Source organism: Suncus etruscus, chromosome 3 (assembly GCF_024139225.1).
Source record: "Suncus etruscus isolate mSunEtr1 chromosome 3, mSunEtr1.pri.cur, whole genome shotgun sequence".
Classification (NCBI taxonomy): Eukaryota; Metazoa; Chordata; class Mammalia; order Eulipotyphla; family Soricidae; genus Suncus; species Suncus etruscus.
The window spans coordinates 143,824,566-143,846,372 of NC_064850.1; the positions used below are offsets into that span (position 1 = coordinate 143,824,566).

Here is a 21,807-nt window from a genome sequence, read left to right on the forward strand (position 1 = left end):
TAGTTCATATTTCATCAGTAAAAATTGCCCAGAATCAGCTGTAGGTCATCCTTCTTTTTCCAAAAATGATCCATGCCTTTTCTGTTCACCTAAATTTGCAGGTGCAAAAGGCAAGTGATGATACAAGTTTTTTTAAATAACCATTACTCAGTGCAGTCACCTGCTACAATTTAATTTTCTCAAATGACTTAGCAGCTTTAAGTTTCAGACACAATTCTAGAAAATTAAGCTAGAATGATTGTGAAAGCTACTGCTTTTTTTTTTTTTGTACCTTTGGTCTTTTTTAGCTGATGATAATTTATATAATGGAACACTCTGATTTGCATTAAAAGTGTCATTGTATCTTTTGTTGAATTTGAAAATCTTGTTTGGAAGAAAAATTTACATAAACTAAAACCTTATGGGCCCGAAGAAATAATACTATGAGTAGAGTGCTTTCTGTGCATGCAACTGACCTGGCTTTAATCTTCAGCATTTCATGTGGTCCCCAACCTCCACTAGCAATCTCTGGCATAAAGCCAGGAGTAAGCCCTAAGAACTGCTGGGTGTGGCCCAACCCTCCCCCATTTTTTAAATTAAAACAACTTTTATATAAAGAGGAAAATGTGGGACTGGAAAGAACATTTGTCTTCCATGGAGCTGACCAGGATTCAATCTCTGGCATCCTATATGGTCCCCCAAATACTGTTAGTAATGATTCCTGAGTGAACAGCCAACAATAAGCCCTGAATATCGCCTGATATGCCCCTTAATATTGATGCAACTTAATGTGATAATTTTAACAAATTACTTTCACCTGTTTTTAGGTAAAGCCCCTATTTTAATCTCTCAGAAGCTATGATATGTTTGTTATTCTGGGTCTCATAGGCCCTAAGTTGACAATAAGCAGGGATTTCTGTCTACTGTTGAAGTTGCCCAGTTATATGACCAAAACTATTAGTTTTACTGTGTTTCAAAGTTGTTAGATAGTTCTCTAAGGGTTAAAAATGTCTTCTTGAGGGCCCGGAGAGATAGCACAGCGGCATTTGCCTTGCAAGCAGCTGATCCAGGACCAAAAGTGGTTGGTTTGAATCCCGGTGTCCCATATGGTCCCCCGTGCCTGCCAGGAGCTATTTCTGAGCGGACAGCCAGGAGTAACCCCTGAGCAACGCCGGGTATGGCCCAAAAAACAAAAAGAAAAAAAAAATGTCTTCTTGATCAAAATGTTTGGGGCCGGAGAGATAGCATGGAGGTGGGGCATTTGCCTTACATGCAGAAGGAAGGTAGTTCAAATCCCGGCATCCCATATGGTTCCCCGAGCCTACCAGGAGCGATTTCTGAGCATAGAGCCAGGAGTAACTCCTGAGCACTGCCGGGTATGACCCAAAAACCAAACCAAACCAAAACAAAACAAAACAAAACAAACTTTTATTGTAACAATCTGATATGAGAAAGGCTTTGTGGAAACACAGAGAGCTGTGAGACATTTCTGTTCTAGCCTTCAAAGTGTACAAGAGGGGAAGTGGAAGCCAGTCATTGTCAGCCACTTGAAGATGCAGACCTTATTTGGTTTTAGGGAACTCAAACATTGAATCAGACTGGAGGTGACTGTGAATGAGCAATAATCAATAATATTTTTAGGTGGCCAGAGAGATAGCACAGTGATAGGGTGTTTGCCTTGCATGCAGCTGATCCGGGAAGGACCCAGGTTTGATTCCTGGCATCCCATATGGTCTCTCAAGCCTGCCAGGAGTGATTTCTGAGCACAGAACCAGAAGTAACCCCTGAGCACTGCCAGGTGTGGCTCAAAAACCAAATTACCAAATTAATATATATTAAATATATTATAATGTAATATTATATGATATAATATTATTATATATTATATATATTATTAGTTCAGTAGTAAGGATTCTCAGAATCTAGGTTGGAGAGGGTCATTTAGTTTGGTTTTGCTGTATTAACAAATGAGCCTAAAACCTAGTGGCTGAAAACAACTGTGTAGGTCAGCAGTTTGCACTCAGCTTAGCTAGGTGGTCCTGGCTGGGATCATTTGTGCCTTTGTGGTCAGTGACAAAGACAGCTCTATAGCTGAGGGCCTTGTAGGAATCATGATTCATTTCCATGTGGTCTCTCATCCACCACTAGGCTTCCCCCCAGTCTTAATGGTAAGGGGTTTCAAGAGTGCAAAAGCTAACCTAGGTTCGATCCCAGGTACCCCATATAGTCCTCTAAGCCTTCAGGAGAGATTCCTGAGTACAGGGCCAGGAATAATCCCTGAGCACTATGGGAGTATCCCCTTCCCCAAAATATTTTCAAGGCCTCTTTAGAACCCCTAGTCAAGATTAATGTTGCTTTTGTAAAATTCTACTCAAAGTTAGTCACTGGTAGACAAGAGTGGATAGTACAGAAATAGATTTCAGGGGCCAGAGCAATAGTACAGCAGGTAAGGTGTTTGCCTTGCATGTGACCAATTTATGTTCAATTCCTACATCCTCTGTGGTTCCTAGGAGTAATTCTTGAGTGCAGAGTGAGGAGTGACCCCTAAGTATCCCTGAGTGTGACCCCAAACCAAATAAAAAATAGATTCCACTTCTGCACCAGAAGTTAAAAAAATTTTTTTTGTTTTGTTTTTTTTTGGTCACACCTGGCAGCCTCAGGGGTTACTCCTGGCTCTATGCTCAGAAATCACCCCTGGCAGGCACAGGGAACCATATGGGATGCCAGGATTCCAACCACCGTCCTCTGTATGAAAGGCAAACGCCTTACCTCCATGCTATCTCTCCAGCCCCTAAAAAATTATTTTTATAATCTCTCATAGACAGCAAAGTAATTTCAAAGCCGACTGAGGTTTAAAATGAAACAAGCAAAAAAAAAAAAAAAAGATCTAGGCTTTGATGTAAAGTCATTGTTTTTTTGTTTTGTTTTTTTTTTGTTTTTTTGGGGCCACATCCGGCATTTCTCAGGGGTTTCTCCTGGCTGTCTGCTCAGAAATAGCTCCTGGCAGGCACGGGGGACCATACGGGACACCAGGATTCGAACCAACCACCTTAGGTCCTGGATCCACTGCTTGCAAGGCAAACACCGCTGTGCTATCTCTCGGGGCCCAAAGTCATTGGTTTTGATGCAAGTCATTGACAGTGTAATATGTGGCCCAATAGCTAGCAGAATTTTGCGAAGATTATAGAACTTCAGGGAGTTTCAGCCATACCTGTTGAAACTGCCATGTACAGATGACCTTACCAATTAATTTTTTTTGTTTTGTTTTGGGGCCACACCTGGAAGTGTTCATAGGTTACTCCTGGCACTGCACTCAGAAATCACTTCTGACTGGCTTAGGGGACCATATAGGATACCTGGATCAAACCTGGTTTGGCACACAGCCCAGGACACAGCAGGGCTGGTGATTGGGGGTTTCTAGGGCCATTTCCAGAGTTTAGCCAGTAGAATTATATCCAGAAAATGGAAGGCTAGATGAGGACTACATCCAGCAATACTATGGGGAGAGGGGGTGTTCTAGGGGGTATGCAGTGTTGGGGACCAAGCTCAGGGCTCTTTAGACATGTCCTTTGACATTTGGTTTGCCTTCCTGGCCCTGGACAATGGATTATTTTTGTGGTGCCAGGGATTGAACCCAGAGTGTCATACATGCAAGGCTAGCTCTGTACAACTGAGCCATATCTCTGGTCTCAAGAAAATTAATTTGGAGGGATTATCTTCCCAAGCAGTACTTACAGGCCCAGGGACCCCTCCTAGTGATTATCTATCTACCAATGCTAGATACCAGCACGGGTTCTATAGGACTGGAGATTACCTGGGCCTCCAAGGCTATACCAGGTGATTCTCAGGGAACTATGTAGACCAGGGGTTGAACTAGGGTCAGCTCCATGCAAGGAAAGTGCCTTATTCACTGTGCTCACTCTCTGGCTTGACCTTTTTTTTTTATTGAGAGACTACTTCTATTTTATTCTTTCTCCTACTAATACCAATTCTGGAGAGTGACCTCTCCAGGATTATGTAATAATAAATTAATTAAAATCTAGGTCAGTCATTAATTATTTCAGTACTGTAAAGTATAGTATTAGAGCTTGTGTTCCCCAAGAGTGTATGGTCTAGTTGAAAGGACAAAAAACAAGCAGTTGTGGAGGAAAGATACATTAGAGAGAATCAGGATTGATTCTTTTTTTTTTTTGGTTTTTGGGCCACACCCGGTGATGCTCAGGGGTTACTCCTGGCTATGCCTCAGAAGTCGCTCCTGACTTGGGGGACCATATGGGACACCGGGGGATCGAACCACAGTCCATCCAAGGCTAGCGCAGGCAAGGCAGGCACCTTACCTCTAGCGCCACTGCCCGGCCCCAGGATTCTTTTTTTTTTTTTTTGTGGTTTTTTTGGGTCACACCCGGCAGTGCTCAGGGGTTATTTCTGGCTCCAGACTCAGAAATTGCTCCTGGCAGGCACAGGGGAACATATGGGGCGCCGGGATTCGAACCGATGACCTCCTGCATGGAAGGCAAACGCCCCACCTCCATGCTATCTCTCCGGCCCCCCCCAGGATTGATTCTTGAGTAACAAAATAAAACAATGGTGACTTAAGATATAAGATTAATTTCTTTAGGAATAAAAATCTAAAAAGATAGACCCAAACTTGTTTTTTATTTGGGAAAGGGGGCACACCCCACTGTATTCAGAGTTTATTCCTGGCTGTGCACTCAGGAATCACTCCTGGCAGTGCTTAGGGGGATGCTTGAGATTGAACTTGGGTTGGCTTCATGCAAGGCAAGTGCCCTACCCACTGTACTATTTCTCCAGCCCCAAGAAACAATTCATATTAGAAGCTGAATTATCAATTGACAGATTTTTTAAGATTAGCTTAATGCATAAAGAATTTTTTGATGCTTTTTGTTTGCTGCTTATAGAAAATACATATTTTTTTCCTGTAGTCTGGCAATGATCAAGGCTATTTTTCAGGGATGCCCTTGTCCATTGTGTAATTTCTGGGAGAGACTTGAAGTTGGAGATTATTTTGAAGTGGTGAAATATGACTGATTTTAAGTGTTCCTTTCCTTACTCGTTTGAAGTTTGGACCTGTGTGTTATGTTTTTATTTTTTTTAAACCTTATTGATTGATTGGTTTTTGGGCCACTCCTGACGCTGCATTCAGAAATCACCACTGGCAGGCTGGAGGTCCATATGGGATGCCGGAAATCGAACTGGGTCCCTCCTGGGTAGGTCACATGCAAGGCAAACGCCCTACTGCTGTGCTATCTCTCTGGCCCTCATTTTTAGATGAAGTAATACCAGGGAGTACTCAGCTTGAGGTGACATTTAGCTTTTATTCTAGCAGTAGAAGTGTACTGAGATGCTTTCCAGAGTCTTCCTGAGGGAGGAATGAAGGGAGGTGTATCAAACAAAAAAATTCAGTGAAACAAAAGATTATGTCTGACAGCTCCCTACTATAAAAGGCATTACCTTATCTTAGTTTAGAAATCACTTTATTTGTTTATAATGCTAGGCTTCAAACCCATATGCACATACATGCACTGCATCCTGGTACTACATCCCTGGTAGAATTATATGTCAAAGTATATTCAAGTAAATTTTTGCTGTGTGCCAGAGTGAAAGTACTATGTAGGGTACTTACCATACCTGGCACTGACTTGAGTTTTATCCCTGGCATCACATATGGTCTCCTGTGCACTAATAGGGGTGATCCCTGAGTATTTAAACAGAAGTAATCCCTGAGTACCACCAGTTGTGGGTCCCTCCCAAAATGAAAACAAAACAAATAACAAATCTGTATTAAAATCACTTGGATTTTGAAGCTGGAGCAGTGGCACAAATGGTAAGGCATCTGCCTTGCCAGCACTAGCCTAGGATGGTCCTCGGTTAAATCCCCCAGCATCCCATATGGTTCCCCAAGCCAGGAGCGATTTTTGAACATATAGCCAGGAGTAACCCCTGAGCATCACCGGGTGTGGCCCCCCAAAAAAACAAAAATAAAATAAAATAACTTAATTTTATTTTAATTTGAGAATAAATCAGTTGATAATTGAAATAATAAATATTAGAAAGCACTAAACAATGAGCTAAGTTTATTTAGTATTATTCTTGGAAAAGTTGTGTTGGATAATGACAGGTAATCCTGAAAACTAATTGTTAGATATAGCACTATAAAATGATACCTAAATCAACAAACTTTTAGGAACAGAGCTTTTTATATTATCTCAAAATGTACTTTTAGGCACCCACCCTTGAGAAAAGAAATTTGAGTGTTATGAGCAAGATAACATGGGTAGCATAAGGAAGTAACTAAGTGGTTTTGGTTTTATTTATTTATTTATTTATTTTTGGTTTGGTTTTGGGCCTTATTTGGCTGAACTCGGGGCTTACTCCTTCTGTTCCTGTCAGTGTTCACATCATGTGCAATGCCAGATATCTGAATTACTATTAGCAAGAGTGCAGGGCTAACACTTTAATCCCTGTACTATTATCCCCAGCATTAAGCATATTTTTAATTTATTTTTTAAAAATGCATCACATAGTTGACATAATAGACCATAATACAGTTGTTTTCAGATAAGAGAGAGCAAAGTTAAAGTTATTAAAGAAAGAATAGTAAGAAAAGGAAGAGAAGAAAGAAAAATTAAAAAACAGAAAGAAATAAAAGAAGTATAGTGACAAGTAAATTTGCAAAATTTAGTATATCTCCAATGAAATTATTAAACAATGGCAGAAGATTTAGTAAGCTCTTGTTAGCTGCTTGTCAAATTGGTGTATTCTTGTAGGGATGACGGCATTGAATAAATGAATTTGTCCAGAAATTCAAAGTATTCAAACTATTACTGATACTGTTACTTTTGTGGGGCATGTTCTCAGCAGCCAAGTTTATAAGGAAAAAGGAGAATGTGGGAGAAGGGTGCCTGCATTTACTCCAAAAAATCCCTGGTGATATCAGCTCAAATACCAGCATACCTGAAGTTTGGTCAGATTGGTGTCTTGGGAGAAAAATCATAAAGGAGTGGTGAGGCAAAGTCATAGGCAAGTGGTAGTTGTGGGTGATGATGCAGTATGCATGGTTTTCGCAGGGCAGTGGCTTGGCTTAATCTCTCCTCCCAAGAGACAGCATAGCAGTAAGGCATTTATCTTGCATGGGCTATCCTAGGATGGAACCAGGTTCTATTCTCTGCATCCCATATGGTCCCCGAGCCTGCCATGAGTGATTTCTGAGTGCAGAGGCAGAAGAAACTCCTGAGCACCACTGGGTATGCCCCCCCCCCAAAAAAAAAACAAGATTGCCATCTTCTGCTGTGTGGCTGGTGTACCCATGGTGTTTCATAGCTTGGTTTACATCTCTTTTGAGAAAAGAGTCCATGGAGCTGGCCTGGTGCAAACATGGTAATTGTGTTTGTGGGCATTTACTTAGATGCTCTAAATAAATTTGTAAGTAAAATTTGCCTGGACAGAGATTCCTGTTCTCATACACTTGTATAACCATGGAAAAATTACTTAATTACTCTGGATATCAATTTTCTCATATATAAAGAATTTATATATATATGATATGAGATAGCACAGCGGTGTTTGCCTTGCAAGCAGCCGATCCAGGATCAAAGGTGGTTGGTTCGAATCCCGGTGTCCCATATGGTCCCCGGTGCCTGCCAGGAGCTATTTCTGAGCAGACAGCCAGGAGTAACCCCTGAGTACCGCTGGGTGTGACCCAAAAACCAAAGAAAAAAAAGGGGGGGGGCCGGGAAGGTGGCGCTAAAGGTAAGGTGTCTGCCTTGCAAGTACTAGCGTAGGACGGACCACGGTTCGATCCCCCGGTGTCCCATATGGTCCCCCCCAAGCCAGGGGCGATTTCTGAGCGCATAGCCAGGAGTAATCCCTGAGCGTCAAACGGGTGTGGCCCAAAAACCAAAAAAAAAAAAAAAAAAAAAAAAAAAAGAATTGTATCACTGGAAGTCGTCCTACATTTCACTGTGGTGCTTGTACATTTTCAGAAGAGCGTTTGGCTGGGTCACACACTTTGCATCAGGATCCCAAACAGTATCACTTCTAGACTGCTCAACAGGTATTGAATTTAGGGGCCTCCCACTTGCTAAACTGCATTTTGGCAACTGCATCCAGGCATCTTATTTAAGTGTATTGTTTGTGGACGAAACTGTGGTTCAAGGAGTAGTGTCGTGCTTTACATATGTGAAATCTTAGATTCAGTCACAGACATGGCATAGCTACTTGAACACCACTAGGTAGAGTCTGGTACCCCCCACCCAGTACCACAATAGTGAAATAACAATCATAAACTTAAAGTGTATAGGGGCTGGAGAGATAGTACAGCAGCTTTTGCCTTGCAAGCAGCCAATCCAGGACCTAAGGTGGTTGGTTCGAATCCCGGTGTCCCATATGGTCCCCCGTGCCTGCCAGGAGCTATTTCTGAGCAGATAGCCAGGAGTAACCCCTGAGCACTGCAGGGTGTGGCCCAAAAACCAAAAAACAAAAAAACAAAAACAAAAAAAAACTTAAAGTGTATAGTTTTCTATATAACAGATATTGCTTTTTTATTTTTGCTTTGTTTTTGTTTTTTGTTTGTGGATCACATGAGATGGGGCTCAGGGGTTACTCCTAGCTCTGTGCTCAGAAATCACTCCTGGCAGGCATGAGTATGTGTATGTTGTACCTTTTGATACTGTCCTATAAACTACTAGGACTTTTTCTTTCTTTTCTTTGGTTTTGGTTTGGGGTGCTGTATGCAGTGATGAACAAGTGTTACTCCTGGTTCTGCACTCAGGAATTACTACTGGCAGGGCTGGGGGATCCGATGGGATACCAGCAATCAAACTGGGTTGGCTGCACACAAAGCAAATGTTTTATCTGCTATACTATCACTCCAGCCAAACCACTAGTTAAGTTTTTTTTTTGTTTGTTTGTTTTTTGGTTTTTGGGTCACACCCGGCAGCTCTCAAGGACCACTCCTGGCTCTAAGCTCAGAAATCACTCCTGGCAGGCTCCGGGTACCACACGTCCTTGTGCATGCAAGGGAAACGCCCTACTTCCATGCTATTTCTTCGGCCCCTAGTTAAGTTTTAAATAAACATTTATTGTGCCTTACCTGGCACTGGCTTCTTCCAGCTCTGTGCTCTGGTAGTTGCTCCTGAAAGTGTGTGGAGTCTGTGCAGTGCCAGTGATTCACACAATCCTTCCATAGGCAAAGCATATGATTCAGATTATTGAACTACCTTATGGCCCCATTTAATAACTTAAAACTAATATTAAATTTAAATGTTTATGCTCTCTACCTAGAAATGCAGTTTTCAAATCCACTGAATTTTTGTTTGTTTGTTTGGGTTTGATTTTGGGACCACATCTTGTGGCACTCTGGTTATTCCTAGCAGGCTCTGGGGACCAGATAGGATGCTGGGGATTGAACCTGGGTCAGCCACAAGCAAGGCAAATGTCCTACCCAGTGTGCTATCACTCTGACCCAGAATTTTTCGTTTTAAATAGTTGATTGTTCTATTCTAGAATTTTGATTTTTTCATATATTTACTTCTTTTTTAGGTTTTAAATTTTTGGTACACTCTGTCTTGCAGCTTTCTCCACATATCAACCTCTCACTTTTTCTCTTCTAGAAAAACCCATGTTTTCTCTTAAATATTTCTTTTTCTCTTAAATATTTTTATCTCCCTCTTCCTCCTTATTTCTCTAAATGAATCTGTTTCAGAGGTGCTGGAAAAATAGTATGGCAAAACAAAATGTTTGCCTGGTATGTGGCCAACCCAGTGACTCCCAATATGATTACCCAATATGGTCCACAGGAGTGTTCCTGAGTGCAGAGTAGTAAGTCCTGAGTATAGCTGAGTGTGACCCAAAACAAAACAAAACAAAAAACATTTTTTTTTTATTTTGGGGCCATACCCAGTGATACTCATGGATTACTCCTGGCTATGCGCTCAGAAATTGCTCCTTGCGGTTTGTTCTAGCTGCTTGCAAGGCAAACGCCCTACCGCTGCCCCACTGCTCCAGCCCTCCTCAAAATTTTTTTTCAAAATTTTCCTTTTTTATTTTTCGAGATACCACAACTTACAATATACATTAGTGATAGTTTTATGCCTATATTATTCAAAAATTATACCAACTAAACAAGATTCCTGATTTTGTTACTCATTACCAATTTATTTTTCTTTATTTCTTTGAGCATATATGTAATAGCTACTTTGGGGAGTAGGGAGCCTTTGGGTCCAACTGGCAGCACTTTGGGATAGTGCTCAAGGGACCATGTAGTGCCAGATATTGCACCTAGGCCTTCAGTCTATTGAGCTATATTTCCAGCCCATGATAGCTATTTGAAATCATAATCTAGTCATTTAATATTTTGGGGTCAGTTATTTTATCTTTTGAGTCTACACCGTATTTTTTCTGTTTAATTATGTCCTAGAAATTTTGGATTGTATATCAAAATACATATATTACCCATTGTAGAAATTGTGGATTCTGTTCTTTTTTTCTCAGAATACTGATTACTGAATTTTGTTTTGGATCACATCCATTGGTGTTCAGAGGGGGCTACTCTCAACTCTGTGCTGAAACCAATCCCAGAAGTGTTTGGGGATCCTATGGTGCTGAGAATCAGACCTGTGCTGGCCACATACAAAGTATGCCTTGTATGCACTCAGCCCTTTCAACTCTTTCCTAATTTTTTGATGTGTTGTTTTATCAGACAGATAACTTCAGACTCTGTCTTCTCCATGATAGTTAACAACAGAATTCTGGGACTGGAGTGATAGCACAGTGGTAGGGCATTTGCCTTGCATATGGCTGACCCACGACCGATCCGGGTTTGATCCCAGGCATCCTACATGTTCCTCCAAGCCTGCCAGGAGAGATTTCTGAGCACAAAGCCAGGAGTAACCCTTGAGCACTGCTGGGTGTTGCCCAACCTCCCCAAACCAGAAATCTTTGTACAGTTTTTACCCTTTATTGGACTACTTAGACGCTGCTTTGTATTACATGAAAAGGGTCAGCAAGAACTATCAGCTCAGCATTTATCCAGAATTTAGGATTTGGGGTGGGAGAGATAGTATAAGTTTTAAGGTGCTTGTCTTGCATGCACCTGGCCCTGACTCAAACCCTGGCACCATATTTAGTCTCCTGGCCCTGCCATGAGTAATTCCTGGGCATATAGCTAGGAATAAGCCTGAGCACTCTCTTCTTACTCTAGTCCTAACCTATTTTCCTACCCCTATTTTCTATCTAGTTATTTATGTTTAAATTAATGTGATTCATTTTCTCCTTCCTTAAAAATAATTACGTTCATCTGGGGCCAAAGCAATAGTATGACAAATAGGGTACTTGTATTTCATTTAGCAAACCATGGTTTGATCCCCGGCACCATATACTATTCCCTGAGCCTGCCAAAAATAAACCCTGAACACACAGCCAGGAATAAGCCTTCAGTATCACTGTATGTGACGCCCCCCCAAAGTATATTCCTACTTCATGTTGCTTCTCTTTTTTGGGGGGTTCTATGCTCAGAAATCACTCATAGCAGGCTCAGGGGACCATATGGGATGCCGGGATTTGAACCACCATCCTTCTGCATGCAAGGCAAATGCTTTACCTCCATGCTATCTCTCCGGTCCCAACTCCTCTTAATTCACTATAGATCCCACTCTCCTTCTGCTGAAATCTTTACCACTTTTCAGATCTCAGCACAAAATGTATTTACCTTTTCCTTAAATCCTTATCCTTATTGATAATGCCTAAGTATCCATACCATTCATCAGACATTGAATTAGATACATTTAGGGAGAGAGGTGGGCCTTACCCAGAGATGCTCAGGGCTTACTCCTGTCTCTGCACTCAGAAATTACTCCTGACAGTGGAACCGTATCTGAAGGATCAATTTAGGTCAGCTGTGTGCAAAGCAGGGTCTACACCAGAGGTTACCTCTGGCCCTGCATTTAAAAATCATTTCTGGCAGACTCATGGGATCATATGGGATACCAGGGATTGAACCTGGGTTAGCTGTGTGCAAGGCAAACACCCTATCTGCTGTGTATCACTTTGGCTCCATTAATTATTTAAACTTTAAGAAAGTTGTAATGAGGGCTCAGAGAGATAGCACAGCGGTGTTTACCTTGCAAGCAGCCGATCCAAGACCAAAGGTGGTTGGTTCGAATCCCAGTGTCCCATATGGTCCCCCGTGCCTGCCAGGAGCTATTTCTGAGCAGACAGCCAGGAGTAACCCCTGAGCACCGCCAGGTGTGGCCCAAAAACCAAAAAAAAAATAAAATAAAAAAGGGGCTGGAGAGATAGCATGGAGGTAAGGTGTTTGCCTTTCATGCAGAAGGTCATCGGTTCAAATCCCAGCATCCCATATGGTCTCCCGTGCTTGCCAGGAGCAATTTCTGAGCATGGAGCCAGGAATAACCCCTGAGCACTGCCGGGTGTGACCCAAAAACCAAAAACCAAAAAAAAAAAAAAAAAAGAAAGTTGTAATGAGAGAATAATTTCAATATTAAATATATATAAATACTTAAACATGACAGAACACTGTAAACATTAAAATATACCTGTTTTTATTATTTTTATTATCTGATATCAGTATTGATCTTTGATCTTTCCAGTCCACCTTTTGCTGATTATTATTTCTATTTTTAGACTCAAAGACTTGTGGAATCATAGAACTGGAAAATATTTAAGGTCATCTGATAAAAATTCCTTTTTTATTCCAGTCAATTACTGAGCTTGAGCAGATTTAAGGCTTTCTGTTTGATAAGTGTATCTCAACCAAGTGAACAATAGACAGTTTCCCTGCAAATAATTCTTTGTCCAAAATCTTCATACTACTAAAGCCTTAGAAATCCTGTCCTGGGGCCGGTCGGTGGCGCTAAAGGTAAGGTGCCTGCCTTGCCTGCGCTAGCCTTGGACGGACCGCGGTTCTATCCCCCGGTGTCCCATATGGTCCCCCAAGCCAGGAGCAACTTCTGAGCACATAGCCAGGAGTAACCCCTGAGCGTTACCGGGTGTGGCCCCCCAAAAAAAAAATCCTGTCCTGGCTTCCTGGTAGCTGGGAGGCTCTGCCAGCATGGGGATTGGCAGCCCTCCGCCATGCCAAAGGCCTCTTGAACCAGGCCTAGGAGGGGTGCGGGGCATGGGTCACCCCAGCACCCCTCTACCTCCTTCCTCCGGAACTCCAGGGCTTCCCCTGGGCCACATGCCTGAGCAAGCCAGCGAGGTGGGAATAGCAGCACAATAGTTTCTGGCCTTAGGAATTACCAGGGAAGTTTCCTTCCTAAACCTGTCTAGTGTGAACATATTGACAAAAATTTAGATATCATTGTGTTTCATTTGTTTGTCATAATCTGACAAAAATTTAGATATCATTGTGTTTCATTTGTTTGTCATAATCTGAAAGCCATCCTAGAGCTTGTGTTATTCCTTTACTCCCTCACTCCCATCTCCTCTTACCCCACATTTAACCATTTTTCTGTACTAATGATTTTTGTTTTGGCCAAGGTGGATTACATATCTTTCACAGGAATTTTTTGGGTGGAGTCTGAAGCTTCAGCAGGCAACACATCACGGCAAGGCTCCACACTGTAGGCTTTTTGGCCAAGCTAAGGGGAAGATGCAGCCTTGCCTGCCCCCCACAGCCTTCTCTCTCCTTCCTCCCGGTCCCAAGGGTTATTCCTGGACACCTGCTCAGGGTCCCAGCAAGTGGGTTCCAGTGAGTTGCAATTTAAAAGAGACCCCAGGCTTCCTAGTTCCTGCAAGGGGCTGGGAGGGGACCGGTGAACTTCTGACTTCCAGCAATTAGGAAGCAAACGCCTCTCGGGGACTCGGAAGCTTCAGCAGGCAACACGGGGAGGATATGGTTCCATGTTTTCTTCACTTGTCCAAATCACAGACCAAAGTGGTGTCTCGGAAACAACACCCTCCATCATGACTATTTCTAAAACATAAAAGGGACACATGTATCTCCTTTGTATATCTCAGATGTATTCCCTTAACATCTATAACTCTTTTCGAACATCCTCATATAGTGACAATTTTGCCCACTGGTTTTGTTATTTGATTGTTTGATTTTCCCCCTTTGAGATCTGTTTTATAAGTAATACTGGTAGAAGAGTATCTCTGTATAGATTTCAATTTTGAACCAAGTTACGGGGAATGTTGGACTTTATTTGTCAGCCCCCAGATGCACCAAAAATATCTTGTGGCATTGCTTCTCTTTTGCATAGGCACATTAAAATGGGAAAATAATACATATGCAAACAAGTTCTTATCTAATAGAGATGGGAACACAAATTTGGTAATGCAATTAGGCCTTATACCTTGAACATTGGCATAATGATTTGGCTTAGGCCTCAGAAGAATGGGTATAGCCCACACACACCTGGACAATGGAAACCATCTATGTAAACAACCACAATTGTCTATAACATTACTAGGATCCAAGCCTCTACCAGGGAAGACCTACCACTGCTTTGGCATTGACTTACTCCAAAGAGTGCTCTCAACACCCAGACAACTCAGCAACAACCTGCTTGCAGGGCAGATCGCTCCGCACTTAATGGTATGCTGAAACTTGAGGATGCTCCACATTAAACTGACATCAATGAAAAAAATGCACAGAATCCAAAATCTTTAAATATAAGAATCTGATACCGGGGCCGGAGAGATAGCATGGAGGTAAGGCGTTTGCCTTTCATGCAGGAGGTCATCGGTTCGAATCCCGGCGCCCCATATGGTCCCCTGTGCCTGCCAGGAGCAATTTCTGAGCCTGGAGCCAGGAATAACCCCTGAGCACTGCCAGGTGTGACCCAAAAAACCAAAAAAAAAAAAAAAAAAAAAAAGAATCTGATACCAACAATAGCTAAAGTGTGAAAAAGTTTCACCGAGACCACGGAGAATGACTCAGGTTGGACAGACTGGTATGTCTGGAACCCAGAGTCGGTCTTATGCCAATAAACTTCTGAGATGAGGCCTTTTTGTAATCAGGCCAAGGATTTTTTTCCATTTTCCCCATTTTTCTGGTCCTATGCAAACAACAGCGACTGCCACTATCACAACTTTACTATATTTTTTTACTCTTATCCTTTAAGGAAAAAAAATACAATTTACTGAACTTAAAAACAAATAACTGGGGTTGGAGAGTTAGCATGGAGGTAAGGCATTTGCCTTTCATGCAGGAGGTCATCGGTTCGAATCCCAGCATCCCATGTGGTCCCCCGTGCCTGCCAGGAGCAATTTCTGAGCATGAAGCCAGGAGTAACCCCTGAGCACTGCTGGGTGTGACCCAAAAAAAAACTACAAAAAAAAAAAAAAACAAAAACAAAAACAAATAACTGTAGTAGAATGCCTGTCTCAAATACAGGCAGGAGATGGGAAGGGGGGATGGGGAATGTTACACTGGTGAAGGGGGGTGTTCTGTTTGTGATTGTAACCCAACTATGATCATGTTACTTAAATAAAAAAAATATTAAAAAAAAGCAAAATAAATAAATAAATCTTGTCCTGTAGGCAGTTCTGCCTTTTATTTTACCTTCACTAGAAGAGACCCACCTGCTTCCTTGATGTTCTGAGGTCACAGAAATGTTTTAATGTCAGATATGCTTGTCCTTTGGTATTTCTTCTCTTTCTATTTCGTTTTGAGAAAAAAAATTTAAGAGTTGAAAATAGGCAGGCAAAAACACAATTTTTAGAAATATTTGTCTCATTACACATAGCTTTAAAATTGGGGGAAATTATAAAAATTATAAAATTATAAAAATTATTTGGAGGGAGCAGCTAAAATTGAAGTGAAAGGTTTCTTGTTACCAATAAGAGTGGGTGAAAGTAGATAAGGCAGCTTCACTCTGCTCTGCTCTCCCTAGCTGCCTCCCTTATTCTCCCTGTTTCCCAGGCTAGAAGTATCCACTCTGAGAACGGCTTCTGGTGAATATGGTCAGCACTTAAGCTAGAAGAAGTCAGTCCTTTTCCTATTATAGCAAGAGAGAAGAGCTGTGATCCACTTTTCAAGTTGCCTGAAGGACTATGTGAATGTCCCAGTCTGCAGTTGGACAAAAATTGCAGATAGTGGGATGCTTTGTCATGAGTTTGTAGATATCATCCTTTTCTTTCCCCTCACTGGCTTTTTTCCCTTCCTCGAGTAGAAGCCACATGATAATGTCTTTGTGCCAGAAGCCATTTTTATCCTTATATAGTCTTTGAACTAAAAAGTGTATATATTTTTTTCTGAATGACTGAGATTTAAGATCTTTGAGACTATAGGTCACAGTTGACTTTCAGCTTGATTCCTGAGTAGCACAAGTGCTTACACAAAGGGACTTAAATCTCTGTGAAACTTAGATGTCTTAAGATAGTCTAAGGGACTAATTTAGATTATATTTACATATTTTATGTCTTGCCATTCTTTGCAGCAAGAAAATATTTAAGTACTATTGGCCCTAACTTAATAGCATATTTTAATAATGTATTTAAGTTTTTTGAGGGGCAGACTATAAAATGCAATACATTTAGATTTTTCTGAAATCAGATTTCTTTTTTAGCTTGCCTTTTTTTTTTTTTTTTTTTGACCATACCCAGTGGTGCTCAGTGCTTACTCCTGGCTCCATACTCAGGGGTCATTCCTAGGCTCTGGAGACCATATATGGTGCCAGGGGATTGAACCCAGAATGGCTGTGTGCCAAGCAAGTGCCCAACAAACTGTACTATCTCTCCAGCACATCAAATCAGATTTCTGAAATATGTAATCATTGCTTTCATTTGGGCACAATTAAATTCTCTGTATGATCTTCCAGCTGCCAGAAAAAAAGCCTGATTTTCAAAAACATATTTTAAATACCACAGTGAAAATGAACTCCTTGCAATATGAAGTTCTGTAAGACAGTATATCAACTCATCTGTGCTTCCATGGATCAGCAGCACCTTAAAAGAGGGAATTAGAACCACTGAATTAGTGAAGTAAAAAGATTAAAACAAGGGCCCGGAGAGATAGCACAGTGGCTTTTGCCTTGCAGGCAGCCGATCCAGGACCTAAGGTGGTTGGTTCGAATCCCAATCCCAGTGTCGCATATGGTCCCCCGGTGCCTGCCAGGAGCTATTTCTGAGCAGACAGCCAGGAGTAACCCCTGAGCACTACTGGGTGTGGCCCAAAAACCAAAAAAAAAAAAAAGAAAAGATAAAAAAAATGAATTTTGGGGCCGGGAAGGTGGCGCTAGAGGTAAGGTGTCTGCCTTACAAGCGCTAGCCAAGGAACGGACCGCGGTTCGATCCCCGGTGTCCCATATGGTCCCCCCAAGCCAGGGGCGATTTCTGAGCACATAGCCAGGAGTAACCCCTGAGCGTCAAACGGGTGTGGCCCAAAAACCAAAAAAAAAAAAAAAAAAAAAAAAAAAAAAAAAATGAATTTTAACAACTTTCTTTTACATTTAACATTGACTTCTTATTATTATTGGTTTGGTTTGGTTTGGTTTGGTTTGGGGCCACACCTGGCAATGTTCAGGGGCTATTCCTGAGGTATTTGGGGAATCCATGTAATGTGGGAATTCAGCTGAGATTGGGCACATGCAAGGGAACTGCTGCCTTAGCCCTCCAGTCCCAAAAGTTAACATTTTGACATGTGTGTAGAATTAGTAAATTAATCAAAGCATCCAGGTGCAGCCAAGATTTTGTTTGAATGTGGCAAAAAATACTTCAGATTATCATTAACAAAGTTAAAAGAGCTAAGTATTTTTAGTGAAGAATGACTTTCTTTTTTTTTTTTTTTTTTTTTTTTTGGTTTTTGGGTCACATCTTGTGATGCTCAGGGGTTACTCCTGGCTATGCACTCCTGACTCAGGGAACCATATGGGACTCCGGGGATCAAAACACAGTCGGTCCTAGGTCAGCCACGTACAAGGCAAATGCCCTACTGCTGCACCACCACTCCGGTCCCAGAGAATGACGTTTTAAAACTATTAACAACTGGGCCCGGAGAGATAGCACAGCGGTGTTTGCCTTGCAAGCAGCCGATCCAGGACCAAAGGTGGTTGGTTCAAATCCCGGTGTCCCATATGGTCCGCCGTGCCTGCCAGGAGCTATTTCTGAGCAGACAGCCAGGAGTAACCCCTGAGCACCGCGGGTGTGGCCCAAAAACAAAAAAAAAAAAAAAAAAAAAAAAAACTATTAACAACTAGGGGCCGGAGTCACCGCGTGACCCAAAAAGCAAAAGCAAACAAACAAACAAACAAAAAAAAACTAGTAATAACTAACTTGCATTTTGTACTTACTCTGAGCCTTCACGATCTAAAACTTTCATGTGACTGTGCACCCAAGAAAGACAAACAAGATGATAGGAAACATGGTTAGCTGAACAAGTTAACATAGCAGGGGCCTATTTGACCCAGTTCAGAGGCCAGGATCCTTGTAGATCTACCTGTGATGATGTTTTTAATCTTAGGCAAAATTTTAGTTGCTGAAGGCAGCTTCTGTCCTACAGCCATCAGTGAGATTTCAATGAATCCACTTTAGAGAGAGTGGGTTGCACGACGGCAAAATATGAAATATAAAATAATGAAACCACACAAAGAGAATGTGGGGTCAACACGTTTCTGGCAGGAGTGTGACAAGTTTAATTTTTTGAGCAGGGGAATTTATAGGGGTAAAATTAGCCACAGGTGAAGAATAATTGTAATCACAAAGCCTAGTACAATAATAACAATACCTAAGCTATGGGTGTGACTAAAAATTCTAAGTTACAAGAGAGGTCACAACTCAAGGTAACTCCTTGCAAGCTTACTTTAAATGCAAAATCAGGATTAGGAGGAAGTAGAAAATATCTAGGAACTTGATATTTCTAGGCTGGACTCTATAGTTATAGAGGTTAAGTGAAGGGAGGAACCAAATCCCCAAGAATGAGCTTCCCTATTTCTAAAGGAAGGTCAAGATCAGCATTCTGGTTACGCCCTTGATTACCAGAAACTGCAGTAGCAAAGAGAAAAATTGTCTTTGCTTTTAGGGCTGGCTATGTCCAGAAAAAGGGGTACTCAAATAAACTTTGGTGCTGGAATTTCTGAGCCAAATTATTTGATAGAGGCTATTATTTTGCCTGATATGTACAAAAGAGAGATAGTCAAATACTGGCTGAAAATGTAATGCCAGGCGTCTCTTTGGAAATTCCTTAACCATCCACACAGGGGAAAAAGGTGTCTACAGCGGGCCTTTTGAGGAACCCCATGGGGGTTAAATTAGTTCTATCCACCAGGAAAATCTGAGGATACATCTGGTGGGCTGAGCACCCCCCCCAAAAGCTTAGGTATGCCCTGGCATTTAGTCTCTATGTTTGCAAACCTGGTAGGTACCAGACCCATTTCATAGGATGAGAATAGATTCTTATTTATGTTATCAACAGAATATATAGAGGATCTATTTTTTTGTTTTGTTTTGGGGACACATCTGGCAGTACCCAGAGCAGTATTCTGGCTCTGTGCTCAGAAATTACCCCTGGCAGGCTCAGGGGATCATATGGGATGCTGAGGATTGAACCAGGGTTGGCCGATACAAGACAAATGCCCTGTGCTCGCTTTGGCAGCACATATACTAAAATTGGAACGATACAGAGAAGATTAGCATGGTCCCTGCGCAAGGATGACACACAAATTCGTGAAGCGTTCCATATTTAAAAAAAAAAAAAAAGACAAATGCCCTACTTGCTGTGCTATCACTCTGATCCCAGGACCTTTTTTTTTCTTTTAAATAATCATCAGGGAGATGCAAATCAAAACAACAATGAGATATCATTTCACATCACAGAGACTGGCACACATCACAATGACATTGATAGTTGTAACTGATCACTCTGGACAAGAACTGGATGCTGAAAGGGATAAAGTAACATGCAAGGTACTCCTTCATTAGCAATAGTGCAAACCACAGTGTCAGAGTAAGGAGAGAAGAGAGAGAGAGAGAGTGGGGAGAGGGGGGGAGGAGAGAGAGGGAGGAGAGAGAGAGAGAGAAGCAGGGAGCAGTGGGTTGTGGATGGTAGGGAAACGGGGGACATCGGTGGAGGAAAATGTGCACTGGTGAAGAAGGGTGGTATTTTATGACTAGGACCCAACCTTGAACAATTTTATAATCGTGGTGCTTAAATAAGGTGATTATACAAAAAAAAAAAAATCCCATAGTATGTCTGTGGATTGGAACTCCAGGCCTCTCTGTGCCCTGTACTTCCCCTGGTGGGTTCCTATGTCCCCAGGGAAGAGTTCAAATAATAATAATTATTTAAAGCGTGGAGTGGTAAGACCTTGCCGGTACTAGTCTAGGACAGACCATGGTTTGATCCCCTGGCGTCCCATGTGGTCCCCCAAGCCAGGAGGGATTTCTGAGCACGTAGCCAGGAGTAACCCCTGAATGTACCGGATGTGGGCCCCCCACCCAAAAAAAGAGAAAACCAAATAAACTAAAGTACATGTATGACATAGTCAGCATAGTTTATCATAAAACATTTATTTTCAGATGAGTAAAATTATTTTTAAAAAAGAATAGAAGGAAAATAAAAAAAGCAGGAAGAGAAGAGAAAAAGAAAAATATGCATAGCAACGAGCAAATTTGTGGAAAATAACGTATCTCCAATGAGGCCATTAAGTCATTGTAAATTTAGTAAGCTCTTGTTGCTAACAGGCCATTCTGTTATTTCATTTGTTTCTGAATATTAAGTGACTTCAGTTACACTTTGGCATCTAAATTGGATGTCCTTTGGGAATGACAGTATTAAAAACAAATGAAGTTGTTGCATGGCTACAAATGCGGCTGCATTGTTTAGGAATTCAAAGCTTTATTGCCCATACTTTATATCCCCATGCAACTTATGGGGGGAAGTGTTTTTGGCTGCCAGGTCTCCTGGAAGTATCAGAAGGTGGGGAGTGAAGAGGAGGGAGTTGGTGTGGCCAATGTATGCACTTACTCCACAAAAGTCCTAGTGATATCAGGCCAAATACCAGCATACCTGGAGTTGATCATTGGTATCTGGAGAAAATTGTAAAGTTGTGGTGGATCAGGACCATAGGTAAAGCAGCAATTATGGGTGATGGCTACAGCAAGCATGGCTTTGGCAGAGCAGGAGTTTGACCTGCCCTCACCTCCCAAGATTGCCAGATTTCATCTATGCTGGTATATCCTTGATTTTTCATGGCTTGGTTTATATATCTTTTGAGAACAGTGAGTCTATAGAGCTGGCCCAGTTCAGGCATGGCAAGGGGTTACTCCTGGATCTGCAATCAGAAATTGCTCCTGGCAGACTTGGAGAACCGTATAGGATGCTGGGAATTGAACCCGGCTTCATCCAGGGTTGGCCACGTACAAGGTAAATGTGCTACCACTGTGCTATCACTGGCCCCTTGAGGACCTTTCTTTTTTTTTAATTGATTTAAACACTATGGTTACAAGGTTGTTTATGCTACAGTTTTTTTCGACAAATAAAGTTGTTCATGATTGAATTACAGTCATAATGTACAACATCCTTCACCAATGTGCATTTCCCACCACCAATGTCCCCAGTTTTCCCCTCACCCTCCCTGCCTCCCTCTTCTCTCCCACCCACCCTTCTCTACCTGCTTCTGAGGCAGGCATTTTACTTCTTTCTATCTTTATCTACCTACCTATCTCTTTCTTTATTTTTTTATTTTATGACACTGTGGTTTGAACTACTGTTAATGAAGGGGTGCCATGCATATCATTTTATCCCTTTCAGCACTCAGTTCTTGTCCAGATTGATCATTTCCAACTATCACTTTCTTTATATATATATATATATATATATATATATATATATATATATATATA

At 41.6% G+C, this 21,807-nt stretch overlaps 1 protein-coding gene and 1 non-coding gene across 2 annotated transcripts in view; both read left to right on the forward strand.

Moving 5' to 3' along the window:
• Positions 1 to 21,807, forward strand: part of ABHD3 (abhydrolase domain containing 3, phospholipase) — a 72,329-nt gene that overhangs the window by 3,742 nt on the left and 46,780 nt on the right. The window lies entirely within an intron of this gene.
• Positions 19,543 to 19,649, forward strand: LOC126005624 (U6 spliceosomal RNA). The gene has a single exon (XR_007494668.1). It is a non-coding gene; the product is annotated as a U6 spliceosomal RNA (small nuclear RNA).